General features: G+C 42.6%; 1 protein-coding gene and 1 long non-coding RNA gene across 7 annotated transcripts in view; both read left to right on the top strand.

Moving 5' to 3' along the window:
• The window catches only part of LOC126992616 (myb/SANT-like DNA-binding domain-containing protein 3), an 88,156-nt gene that overhangs the window by 50,193 nt on the left and 25,522 nt on the right, over positions 1-12,441 (top strand). The gene's annotated exons all lie outside the window — the stretch shown is intronic.
• Positions 4,827-11,245, top strand: LOC126992624 (uncharacterized). Its single transcript, XR_007746855.1, has 2 exons — positions 4,827-6,726; positions 6,853-11,245. It is a non-coding gene; the product is annotated as an uncharacterized LOC126992624 (long non-coding RNA).

The following is a 12,441-nucleotide window of genomic DNA, read 5'->3' as shown; positions in this document are numbered from 1 at the left end:
TAAATTTAATCTAACCAAACCTAACCGACCTAACAGGTGACCCATTCAGCTGTGTTAGTACCAACAGTCACAAACACTTGGCAATTTTTCATTACATTTACGTCGTGGATTGATGCGTAAGACTTTCTTGTGGTGTAAATACGATATTCATTTAAATGGGGGAGGAAAATATTTTATCAAGTGGGCTGAGACATTGCAGTAGTCCAAGGATGGGACAGCAGATGGAGGGAAGAGGGCAAGGTGGCTAGTAGACGCTATTGTAATTAGCAGGCGCGGTTGGTTCAAAAACTATTCTCGGTCGGTCCTGTTACGGTGGAAGGCTTGGTTGCGTGGAGCTCAGACAGGGTCTTGGTGGGCGAACAGGGGCGTGAGGGAAACACTCGCTGCCTTAGGTGAAATGTATTCTTAACCTAAAAATACAGGGAGCGTTGGAGAGAGAGAGCCGAGACAATAGGTCTGTGTCAGACGAGCTCTCAGGAAGGAGTGACGTTAGAGACTTGGAAAATAATGAAATTACAATTGGTCACGTAAGTCAAGGTGACCGCTGAGGTGACGAAGTGTTTGTTACACATACCGAGAACGAACGGACGATAAACACTGAAGGATGACATTCCTATAAAGGTGGCGTGATCTCTCTGAAGTGGGTATTTTCCACTATACCTGCATTCCTAATCCATGGTGATATTAAACAATAATAATAATACACTGATATAATTACAACTACTATAACAGTTCCCATGGATATGTGACCCTCTGACCTTGTCCATTATATCCGAAATCCATTATAGCCAGGTATGTTATATCAAGGGTTTACTGTATGGTGAATATTTATTTTGCCTTTCAGAAAGTGATTAGTTATTTCCTAGATGCAGAAGTGACAATATGGCATCAAGGTTACCTAGTTTGTCTCAGGAGATGGAACAAGCTCCTCTTCCATGATAATGAGTGATGAGGAGGACGAGCTTGAAATTGAGGAACTTTACGATAGTGAAAGAAATGCTGAATACGCTGTGTAACCAAAGGATGAGAGCAGTGATTGTGACTACGGTGAAAATGGGGCTGCTAGGTCTTTCCGTCCTAAGCAAGCAAAACGCGCTTGGGCGGGATGGGAGAGGGAGACGTCCCCCCAGCCGCTCCCGTGCCACCCACGCACCAGCCATCCCTGCCTCCCATGTTGCCACTATCCCCGATGCTGGTCCTTCTGCCACCCTTGCCTTTCCTGCCTCCCTCATTGCTGGCCCTTCTGATGCTCCTGCTGACCCTGACGACTCTTGAGCTACCACTGCTGCTGCTGCTACTCCTGTTTCTCGCAGGGGACGACGACGTACCCGTGCCGATAACATCACCAGCAGGATAATACAATTCAATACTGCCACAGTGAAGAGCAAGAGTGGATATGTGTGGCACACAAGGCCTTAGTCATCATCATCATCATCATCAAGGGGACACCATCACGCAACATCATTCCACCTTTCAGGCCCGCTCCCACCGATAAAGCTGCCCGGCCGACACAGGAGAGAAGTGTTTTCGTCTGTTTTTCACCGATGAAATCTTGGCTGAAATTTCTGAATGGACCAATCAGAAGATTGACAAGGTTGCAGCAAAATTTGCTAAGATGACTTCAACAACTCAGAAGATCACAGCAAAGGAGATTGGCGCCCTGCTGGGTGTTTTGATATTAGTGGCTACAGGCACGACAACCCTCCAAGCTGGGGTGGGGTCCACTCTACAGGCTAGCAATGCCAGAGGGCCGTTTCTGCTTCTTGTTGTGCTGCCTCCGCTTTTTTATGATGCAATTACGAGGGAACAGAGGAAGGCAACCGATAAACTAGCCCCCATCAGGAGTGTAAGGGATAAGTTTATCGGGTATTGTCAGAAACATTACACGCCAAATGAAACACTGACGGTGGGTGAGCAGCTGCTGGCCTTCAGGGGTAATGGCTCCTTCAGGATGAACATCACAAACAAGCCAGCATGGCAGCAGTGTTTGCTGGGCCCTTGAAAGGTAAGAACGTCGCATGGCTCGTCTTCCACCCAGCCATCAAGTACAGTAAAACCTCAAGGCACGTCCACACCAGGAATCTTTGTATGTCAACAATGTATCCCAGACGTTTCCCAAGTTTTTCGGGAAGCAGTTGAGAAACAACTTGGATACATTCAGGAAAGAATTGAGAAACATTGAGAGAGAATATATGTGTGTAATTCACCACGGACTGATCAAGTGTTTGACTCTTAATTGCCAGCAGGTACCCTCCCGACATGACCAAGTGCACTTTAGTGTCAATCTGTGTGTATGTGTGTGTGTGTGTGTGTGTGTGTGTGTGTGTGTGTGTGTGTGTGTGTGTGTGTGTCTGCGCACGTGCGTTCCTGTGTGTGTGTGTGTGTGTGTGTGTGATTTTCAAGTCTTGATAGTAAAGTATAAACTATTTTTATGTTCCAGTCAAATTTCATTTATATATTTATGGATGAGAGAGAGAGAGAGAGAGAGAGAGAGAGAGAAGGGAGGGGGGCACACCCTGACCGCTGGGAGTGACCTCCCTCAGGGGTGCGTGGAGTTTTTTTTATTTTTTTCCTTTTTTTACATGTGGGCTATGGCGCCGGAAGATTATCCATCTGGGCCTGATGGTCGGCCTCGAGCCCGCCATGGTGCAGGCAACTGTTTATAGTGACACCATTATAATTGGCTCATGCTGCCCCCCAGAGCTCATTTTTTTTTCCTCCTTTACTCCCTTGTCATCTCCAAAACGTACCTTGGAAAAAGGAAGAAAACAGGAAGAGAGAACGGGTCGTTTTAAAGCCACAGATGAAGCCTTACAATTCGCTGAGCTCTGAAAACACGCTGGGAGTCCGATGACGTCATCGCCGGCGCTCACCCGGTCAGCAGCCTCGCTGCGTTAAGGCAGTATCACACTGGCCGTTTTCTTCTATCCGTTGTGGCTACTGGCAACGCCTGTGCTCCCATCCGGGAGCGAGTTGTCGGTTGACCGTAACCTGGTGTCACACTGAGCCTTTTTCTTCCCACCGCGTTGGCGGCAGCTTGGGCAACCGGTAAATCCAAATTTTCCGGGTGTGTGTCACACACGGCCAAGGTCAGTTGCCCGTATCCACATCCACAATGTAAACAAAGCACTTGTCCTGTATCAACATGGCATTGTCTGCTAAAGTAAAGGCTCTTGCGGCTTGTGCTGTCATTACTTAAGTTATGGACGTGTTGCTGCAGGTTAATGGAAGGAAGAAGCTGTTGTGGGTGTGGCGTGTTTGTGGTTTTTCCGTGCCAGTACTCATTGTCAACACTGCGCGTGAGCGGCCAACCCACCCATCTAGACTCTGACCACATAATCACGTGGATCAAGTAACAACACACACACACACACACACACACACACACACACACCAGACTCATCATGAACCATAGCAGATGTTTCTCACAAACAAAAATGGCTTCACCATTTCCTGGAGTGTCTGAGAACTTATTTGGTGAGTGGTTCATACAAACCAAACATACCCAATGGCAAGAAGAGAGCAGTGTTAAAGACGACTGCTCTTTTCTTGCCAAGAGCTAGGTTTGGTTCATGTGAGCCACTCGCCAAATACGTTCTAACACACTCAAGAAATGGTGAAGCCCGTTTCTATTTGTCAGAAACATCTGCAATGGTTCCTAATGAGACTGGTGTGTGTGTGTGTGTGTGTGTGTGTGTGTGTTGTTATTCGAGCCATGTGTTTATGTGGTTGAGTCAAGATGGGTGGGTTGGCCGCGCACGCACAGTGGTGACAATGAGAACTGGCATTCAGGAAACACAGGCATGCCACACCCACAACTGTTTCTTCCTTCCATTTAACTTCAGCAACAACTCCACAACTTGGGTAATGACAGCACAAGCCGCGACAGCCCTTACTTTAGCAGACGACGCCATGTTGATACAGGGCAAGTACTTTGTTTACATTGTGGATGTGGATACGGGCAACCGACCTTGGCCGTGTGTGACGCACACCCGGAAAAGTGGGAGTTGCCGGTTGTCCAAGCTGGCGCCAACATGGTGGGAAGAAAAAAGCCCTGTGTGACACCAGCTTACAGATAACTGTGAGCTCGCTCCCGGTTGGGCGTACAGGCGTTGCCCATAGCGCCAACGGTTGGACGAAAACAGCCATTGTGACACCGCCTTAAGGCAGTGAAGCTGCTGATAGGATGAGCGTCGGCGATGACGTCATCGGACTCCCAGCGAATCATAAGCGTGTTTTCAGAACTGTCAGCCAATCGTAAGGCAGCCGCCTTCAACTGCGGCTTCAAAACGACCCGTTCTCTCTCTCTCTCTCTCTCTCTCTCTCTCTCTCTCTCTCTCTTGCCATAGCCACAATGTTTGGAGTAAAACGTCCAGTGTGATACTACCTTTAAAAGTAGCATGCGTGACACCGATGGTAAGTAGACGTGACCCATACGTGTCAAAGCAGCGTGAAACTTGGGGTGATAATGCGCGAAAGTCGGGATGGTGAGAATTTAGGACTAACCGCAAAACTCGTGGATCGCGAAACTCGGATAGCGTACTGTATATACATATATATATATATATATATATATATATATATATATATATATATATATATATATATATATATATATATATATATATATATATATATAAAAGCGGTGGGCACTGATCACTTTTTTGCTGTTCCGATCCCCGATCATCCGATCAGTTTGGGCAGCTGATCCGATTCCAATCATCTGATAATTTTTTAAGTACTGCTGTTCCGATCACCGTTCCGATCATCCGATCATCAAAACTTATATAAATTACTATTATTTTTTAAAATAATAATTACAAGAAACACCTATTATAGGCGTTCTTTAAGTAATAATTTAAAAAAAGTAATAACTTAATTATTTGCTTATAAATATATATCTTTATTTTTCCTCTTTCTTTTTTGTATATAGGACATGGTAAACAAAAAATGTTATCTTAACTTCTTATTTTAGGCATTTATTTAAGTCTACTCTTTTTATTCAATTTCTAAAAGTATGAAAAAGGAATTATGTTCGCTATTTTTACTTTTGTTTAAAGTTGATTTAGATTTTCGACAAACATTTTTCAACTTTTTAATATTTTATCATCGATATCTAGGAAATATTTTTTACTATTCTATAAAAAACGAGCGATAGTGATCATTAATCTCCTATCCTTTCTGATTAAATAACTTTCTGAATAAAAGATATTGGTCCATAAATAAATTAGTTACAAGAAGAACATAAGCAATAAGGTTTTGATTTTAAGTGAGCCGGTGTTGTGTCATCTGCCATCCACGTATCCTAAGACATCCCATCCTGATCTGTGCATGCGCGGAACCCAATGTTTACAAACACAGTGTTGATATCGTAGTTTGTCCAGGCAAGATGGTGGCAAGACAGCATGGAAGCTTTTATGGGAAAATGGCCAAATTCAAGAATGACATGGCCCCATAATTCAGATACCCTACCAATAAATGGAGAGAATCTGAGAAACATGACCATCAATCAGAAGAGAGTGTAGGTTATCTCATTTATCACATATACTGACATACAAGGGGTGTAGGTTATCTCATTTACCGACATACAAGGGGTGTAGGTTATCTCATTTATCACATTTACCGACATACAAGGGGTGCAGGTTATCTCATTTATCACATTTACTGACATACAAGGTTTCAGGTTACCTCATTTATTACATTTACCAACATACAAGGGATTTAGGTTATCTCATTTTTCACATTTACTGACATACAAGGGTAGGTGATGGCTGAGTGATTAGCGTGCGGGGCCAGCATTCATCACGCCATGTGCCATGAACAATGTCGATTCGAATCCCCACGCTACCACCTGGGATTTTTTAGTCACCGTCGAGTGGCTTAAGACTATCCACAGGCTGTCCAGAAGACCATCTATCATCCCGGATTCTAGAAGAAACGTACAAGCGAATCAAAAATGAGTTCCAGGGGGCAGCATGAGCCAAGCATAACTAGCGCCACTATAAAAATTGCCTGCGCCATGACGGGCTTGGGCTGACCACGAGGCCCCTGAAGAAAGCCTTCCGGCGCTATAGGCTGAGATGTAAACAAAAAAAAGTTACCACATTTATCACATTTACCGACATACAAGGGGTGTAGGGTACCTCATTTATCACATTTACCGACATTCACTGGGTGTAGGGCATCTCATTAATCACATTTACTGCAATACAAGAGGTGCAGGTTACCTTAGTTATCACATTTACCGACTTATAAGGGGTGTAGGTTATCTTATTGATCACATTTACCGACATACAAGGGGTTCAGGTTATCTCATTTATCACATTTACCGACGTACAAGGGGTTCAGGTTATCTCATTTATCACATTTACCGACATACAAGGGGTTCAGGTTATCTCATTTATCACATTTACCGACGTACAAGGGGTGTAGATTATCTCTTTTCTCACATTTACCGACATATAAGGTGTGCAGATTATCTCATTTATCACATTTACCGACATACAAAGGATTCAGGTTATCTCATTTATCACATTTACCGACGTACAAGGGGTTCAGGTTATCTCATTTATCACATTTACCGACATACAAAGGGTTCAGGTTATCTCATTTATCACATTTACCGACATATAAGGTGTGCAGATTATCTCATTTATCACATTTACCGACATACAAAGGGTTCAGGTTATCTCATTTATCACATTTACCGACGTACAAGGGGTGTAGGTTATCTCTTTTCTCACATTTACCGACATATAAGGTGTGCAGATTATCTCATTTATCACATTTACCGACATACAAAGGGTTCAGGTTATCTCATTTATCACATTTACCGACATACAAGGGGTGTAGGTTATCTCATTTATCACATATACCGACATACAATTAAGGGGTGTAGGTTATCTCATTTCTCACATTTACCGACATACAAAGGGTTCAGGTTATCTCATTTATCACATTTACCGACATACAAGGGGAGCAGGTTATCTCATTTATCACATATACCGACATACAATTAAGGGGTGTAGGTTATCTCATTTATCACATATACCGACATACAATTAAGGGGTGCAGGTTATCTCATTTATCACATTTACCGACATACAAGGGGTGTAGGTTATCTCATTTATCACATATACCGACACACAAGGGGTGCAGGTTATCTCATTTATCACATATACCGACATACAAAGGGAGCAGGTTATCTCATTTATCACATATACCGACATACAATTAAGGGGTTCAGGTTATCTCATTTATCACATATACCGACATACAATTAAGGGGTGCAGGTTATCTCATTTATCACATATACCGACATACAAGGGGTGCAGGTTATCTCATTTATCACATATACTGACATACAAGGGGTGCAGGTTATCTCATTTATCACATATAGCAACATACAAGGGGTGCAGATTATCTCATTTATCACATTTACCGACAAACAAGAGGTGCAGGTTATCTCATTTATCACATATACTGACATATAAGGGGTGCAGGTTATCTCATTTATCACATATACCGACATACAAGGGGTGCAGATTATCTCATTTATCACATTTACCGACATACAAGAGGTGCAGGTTATCTCATTTATTACATTTACCGACATACAATGGGTGTAGGTTATCTCATTTATCACATATACCGACATACAAGGGGTGTAGGTTATCTTATTTATCACATTTACCGACATACAAGGGGAGCAGATTATCTCATTTACCGACATACCTCATTTACCTCATTTACTGACATACAAAGGGTGCAGGAAGAAACTTTCGTATTTCAAGCAATTTTCAAATTCAAAACACGTCAACATTTACTTTAAAAAAATGAAAAATAAAAACTCAGGTGGGACATATCGCGATAGGCAGTCGATAAAGACACGGTACCGTGTCGCAATTCATCCACCCTTTGTTTGTAAACAAATCCCGCGCATGCGCAGATTGGATGGGATGCCTTAGGATACGTGGATGACAGATGACACCACTCCGGGTAGGACACGTAGCAATGGGTTTAAGTTGGATAACTTCAGGTTCAACAAAGACATAGGCAAGAATTGGTTTACCAACAGTGGTGGATGAGTGGAACAGACGTAGAAGTCTTGTGGTGAGCGCCAACATGATAGATACATTCAAGAAGAGGTTAGGTAATTTCTTGGATGAGAGGGGTATGGGGCGTTAGTTTAATGCCGTGGTCTGGGCGGCATGATGCGCTGTCTTACGAGACCTCCTTCCTCCGCTTCCTCTTGTTGCGGGGTGAGCCCGACGGGTGGGTGGGGGGATCGAAGGAAGGCAAAGCCCTCCCCCCGGTTAAGAAGGTGGGGGGGTCGAGGCGGGGCGAAGCCCCCCCTTTTAGCTTAGGTCTTGTTGGTTTCTCGAAAATGAACTGACGCTGCCGCCATTAGAGGGTGGTAACACTGCAGCAGAAAATGCATAACTGACAACTGGGGCAGGCCACTCGGTTACTGGAGTGAGCGGAAGCCCACTACTGCAGTCCAGGATCAAAGGACACAGGGTCTACCGGAGAGCGCGTCAAATTTTGAATCAACTGGCGCATGACGTCATCAGGTGGAAGGATGGTGGGTTCAGCTATGGTTTACGCCTCAGTAGCCAGCCGGAAGCGGTGGTGTACGGTTTGCTTGTTCTTGTCAAATCACAATGCCTTGCAGTTGTTAAGTATCTGGCTGCAAGTCTGTAAGTAGGCTATTTAACGCTCTAGAGAAAGCACCATAGTCTGTCTAGGTCAGGGGTGTCCAAACTTTTTTTCACAGAGGGCCACATGCGGAAAATATACGAAGAGTCGGGCCACTCAGTATATTTATGGATGGAGATAGATTTTAGAGTTTATAGTTTTACAGGAACTACCACGTGTAGGTCAACTGGCCTCTTGCAGATTCCTTATTTTCTTATGTATGTATTTTTTTTAAGGAATGTAAGTAGATATAGGCAAGTGTACCTTTAAAGGAATCGATTTTCTATAATGTCTTATTTTATTTATGTATACAGGATAAACTATTGAATCCTATTGCTAGAGGATCGAGTAGCATCATGCTCGTTAGAGAGGATTTGAATGTAAGCTTATAGTTTTCATTGTACGTATTATTATTACACAGCAAGATGTGAGCCGTTACAAAGGCAATCCCACGCTTACTACTGTGAGCCATAACAAAGGGACGTGCAGTCATTATTCTTAGATTTAATGTTTAGGCTCTCCCATTGTGGCCAAAAAGGTATTTAGCATGTTTTGTATTTTTATACTGTGTCTAGAATATGCATATATTGACAATCAAATGAATTATAGTGAGTATAAGTAATAAACATTACCTAAAGATGTGGTTATGTAATTTCTTTGTGTGTTAAATTCACTACAGAAAACTATAGAAGATACGATATTTGTCAATCAAAGACAAAGACAATGAAAGCCTGTTTAGATTCTATTTACGTTACCGCTCGACGTAAATACTTTCGATTTTATTTGCGTTATCGTTTGACGTGAATACTTCGTTTTCTATTTCATTTCTCCTCGCTCCAACTGCTGACGTCATTTTCTGCGCGCTGGTTGACCCTGTGTCCTTTTATCCTGCTGCAGCCCACACCACATTGTCATGGCGTCGTGTAACAAGTCCCGCCAAGTAAATAAAGCGACTTTGCGCCTGTGCGTCTCGTTCACGATACCTTACCTTTTTTTGTTGCCCTTGAGCTGTTTCTTTAGCTGTAATAAAAAAATAAAATAAAACAAGGGCGGGGACATGGGCTATATGGAGGTCGCTAACCAACCAAGTTGGTCTTTCGACGAGGACAGGCGCATAGCTGGGCGTTATCGCGATACTTTATCGCTGATAACAAAATCGGGTTATCGGCTATCCACTACTTATTTAAGTATATATCGGTATCTTCGTTACTTTTGTAACCAAACCAGCGATAATTGCTACTTTTTTCCTACTCTCAGAAGAAATAAAAAACGTTGTCATCTCCCTACTGCGCATGCGTGGCCCGGTTTTGTATAAACAATTAAACTTCAGGGTATGAAATATCTTCGGTGAAGAGATTTCATACTTAGATCATCAACATTAAAACACTAAGTTATTTTTTTATGTTACTCAAAAATCAATATATCAAAGAGAAAAATCATTTAACTTTGCCCCCCAAAATTATTATTCACTGCCTCAAATATGATATTCCATATTCGTTTGTGAGCATGCCATGGTATTGAAGGCACCCGGTGTTGTGTTATTTGGTGTCCCATCGTCAAAAGCTGGCGCTTTTGTTTACAAACACTGGTCTCTCGTGAACTGCGCATCTTCAGACCAGTAAGCGTAGCTCTGTACAGTCTCACAAAGCTTTTTAACACATTAAGAGTTGCTGGAAGGCTGAATCAGACATACAGTACCACCATCCTCGCTGTTTCTAGAATGACACTGTACATATAAATACAACTCGTACAGTGTCGGTCTGGAAATAGCGGGGATGGTGGTAGTGGTACTGTATGTCTGATTCAGCATTCCAGTAACTCTTAATTACGTTTAAAAAGCTTTGTGAGACTGTACAGGTCTACGCTTGCTGGTCTGAGCATGCACAGTTCATGACAGACCAGTGTTTGTAAACAAAAGCGCCAGCTTTTGACAGTGGGGACGCCAAATAACAAAACACCGGTTCAGGCGTTTCTAGTATTACCGTCCATTGGTACGTGTCAACGTGTGGTTTTCAGGTTTTATAAGTTTTCTAAAATACAGATAATGAAAATTTGAATTCATCTATGTTTTTCTATTTGAAATACAGGTAACTCTTGATTTACGCGAGTTTGTTTTACGCGTTTTTGAAATAACGCGGGGTCCAAAATCTAAATAAATGTTTAATTTACAAGTTTTTTTCCACTTACACGCGATATTTTATGGAGTGGCCACCATGTCTCACGCAACTGGACTCAAACGGCGCCGCGGCCACACAGCTAAGCTCAGTTCTTTCTGCGCGCCACTTGAACAACAATACAGTACCCACGCTGCCACGCTACTCACGATAGGTATGGGCAGGTAACGGTACCAGTACCGGTACTAGACTGCTCGGTACCGGTACCAATACTAGCCAGGCGCTCATGCTGTCCCTCATTTCTTTCTCAGACGAGTGAGGCTGAGACTGAGTGCCTGATTGGATATGTCGGTGATATGGATATTCTCTCTCTCTCTCTCTCTCTCTCTCTCTCTCTCTCTCTCTCTCTCTCTCTCTCTCTCTCTCTCTCTCTCCACTGAATGTATTACGCGCACCTTTTCACATAAAAAATGTCTGAAAGTTTAGCCCTGCGTGTTATACGCCGAATGTACAAATCTTTAATGATTTTATTCTTCTTTGGGGTGTTTTTAAGGGTCTGTTTCGTCTTATCCAATAACAACGGCAAGCTTACCTTTATTATTGTTAATGATCCTTCATAGTCCATAGCTGTCTTATAATATGTTACCATAGAATACAGGGCGATCAAATAACTACTATAAAAAAATGAAATCGGTGGAGCATCGCCCATGCCTTGCCGTTATCCCGTTTTCCTGTCGGGCGCCATTTGTATATCTTGATCTTGATGTCACAGGTGGCTTACGATTGTATGACTGAGGAGCAGTACAAGCTACATTAAAAAATCATATTGGAAAAAAATAACCATGTGTTCATTATTAATTATTAATATTAGTGAGAATAATGGGGTAAATATGACATCAGAAACTGTACATCATGAGTCTTGTACGAGGAGTTATTTCACGCCCGGCCGCCATTTGCATTGTTTACAAACCACACAACCACACCCAAACAACAAACAGCTGCATGCCGCGTGTCACCAGAACCACGTGAATTGTGTCTTGCCTAGTTGTCTGTCATAACCTACGAGTGACTGTGAGAATAATATGCTTATTATGATCTCAGAAGCTGTACATAATTAGTATGTACGAGGAGATATTTCTCGCAACACCAGCCCGGCCGCCATTTGCATTGTTTGAAAACCACACAACCACAACCATACAACAAAGAGCTGCATGCCGCGTGTCACCTGAACCGTATGAATTGTGTCTTGAGTAGTTGTCTGTCATAACCTACGAGTGATGGTGGGAATAATATGCTTATTATGATCTCAGAAGCTGTGCATCATCAGTATGTACGGGGATGTATTTCTCACAACACCAGCCAGGCCGCCATTTTCATTGCTTTACTCAAGGACACTTGTCAATTCAAGCAGTAAAGATTACACCTAAAACATATAAATTTCGGAAAATTGTACATTGTCAATGTTCTTTAACCCGTACATATTTCTGAGCATTTTAAAAACTTTTTTTTTTTTCAAAGTTTGAGGTGCGCGTTATACGCCGCAAAATATGGTATTTATTTTTCGACAGAAACCTACCTTTTGTTTGATTTACATTGTTTTTGATTTACGCGACTTCTTCAAGAACGCAAT

The sequence above is a fragment of the Eriocheir sinensis genome, chromosome 7, assembly GCF_024679095.1.
Source record: "Eriocheir sinensis breed Jianghai 21 chromosome 7, ASM2467909v1, whole genome shotgun sequence".
NCBI lineage: Eukaryota > Metazoa > Arthropoda > Malacostraca > Decapoda > Varunidae > Eriocheir > Eriocheir sinensis.
This window is presented reverse-complemented; position numbering and strand designations above follow the sequence as displayed.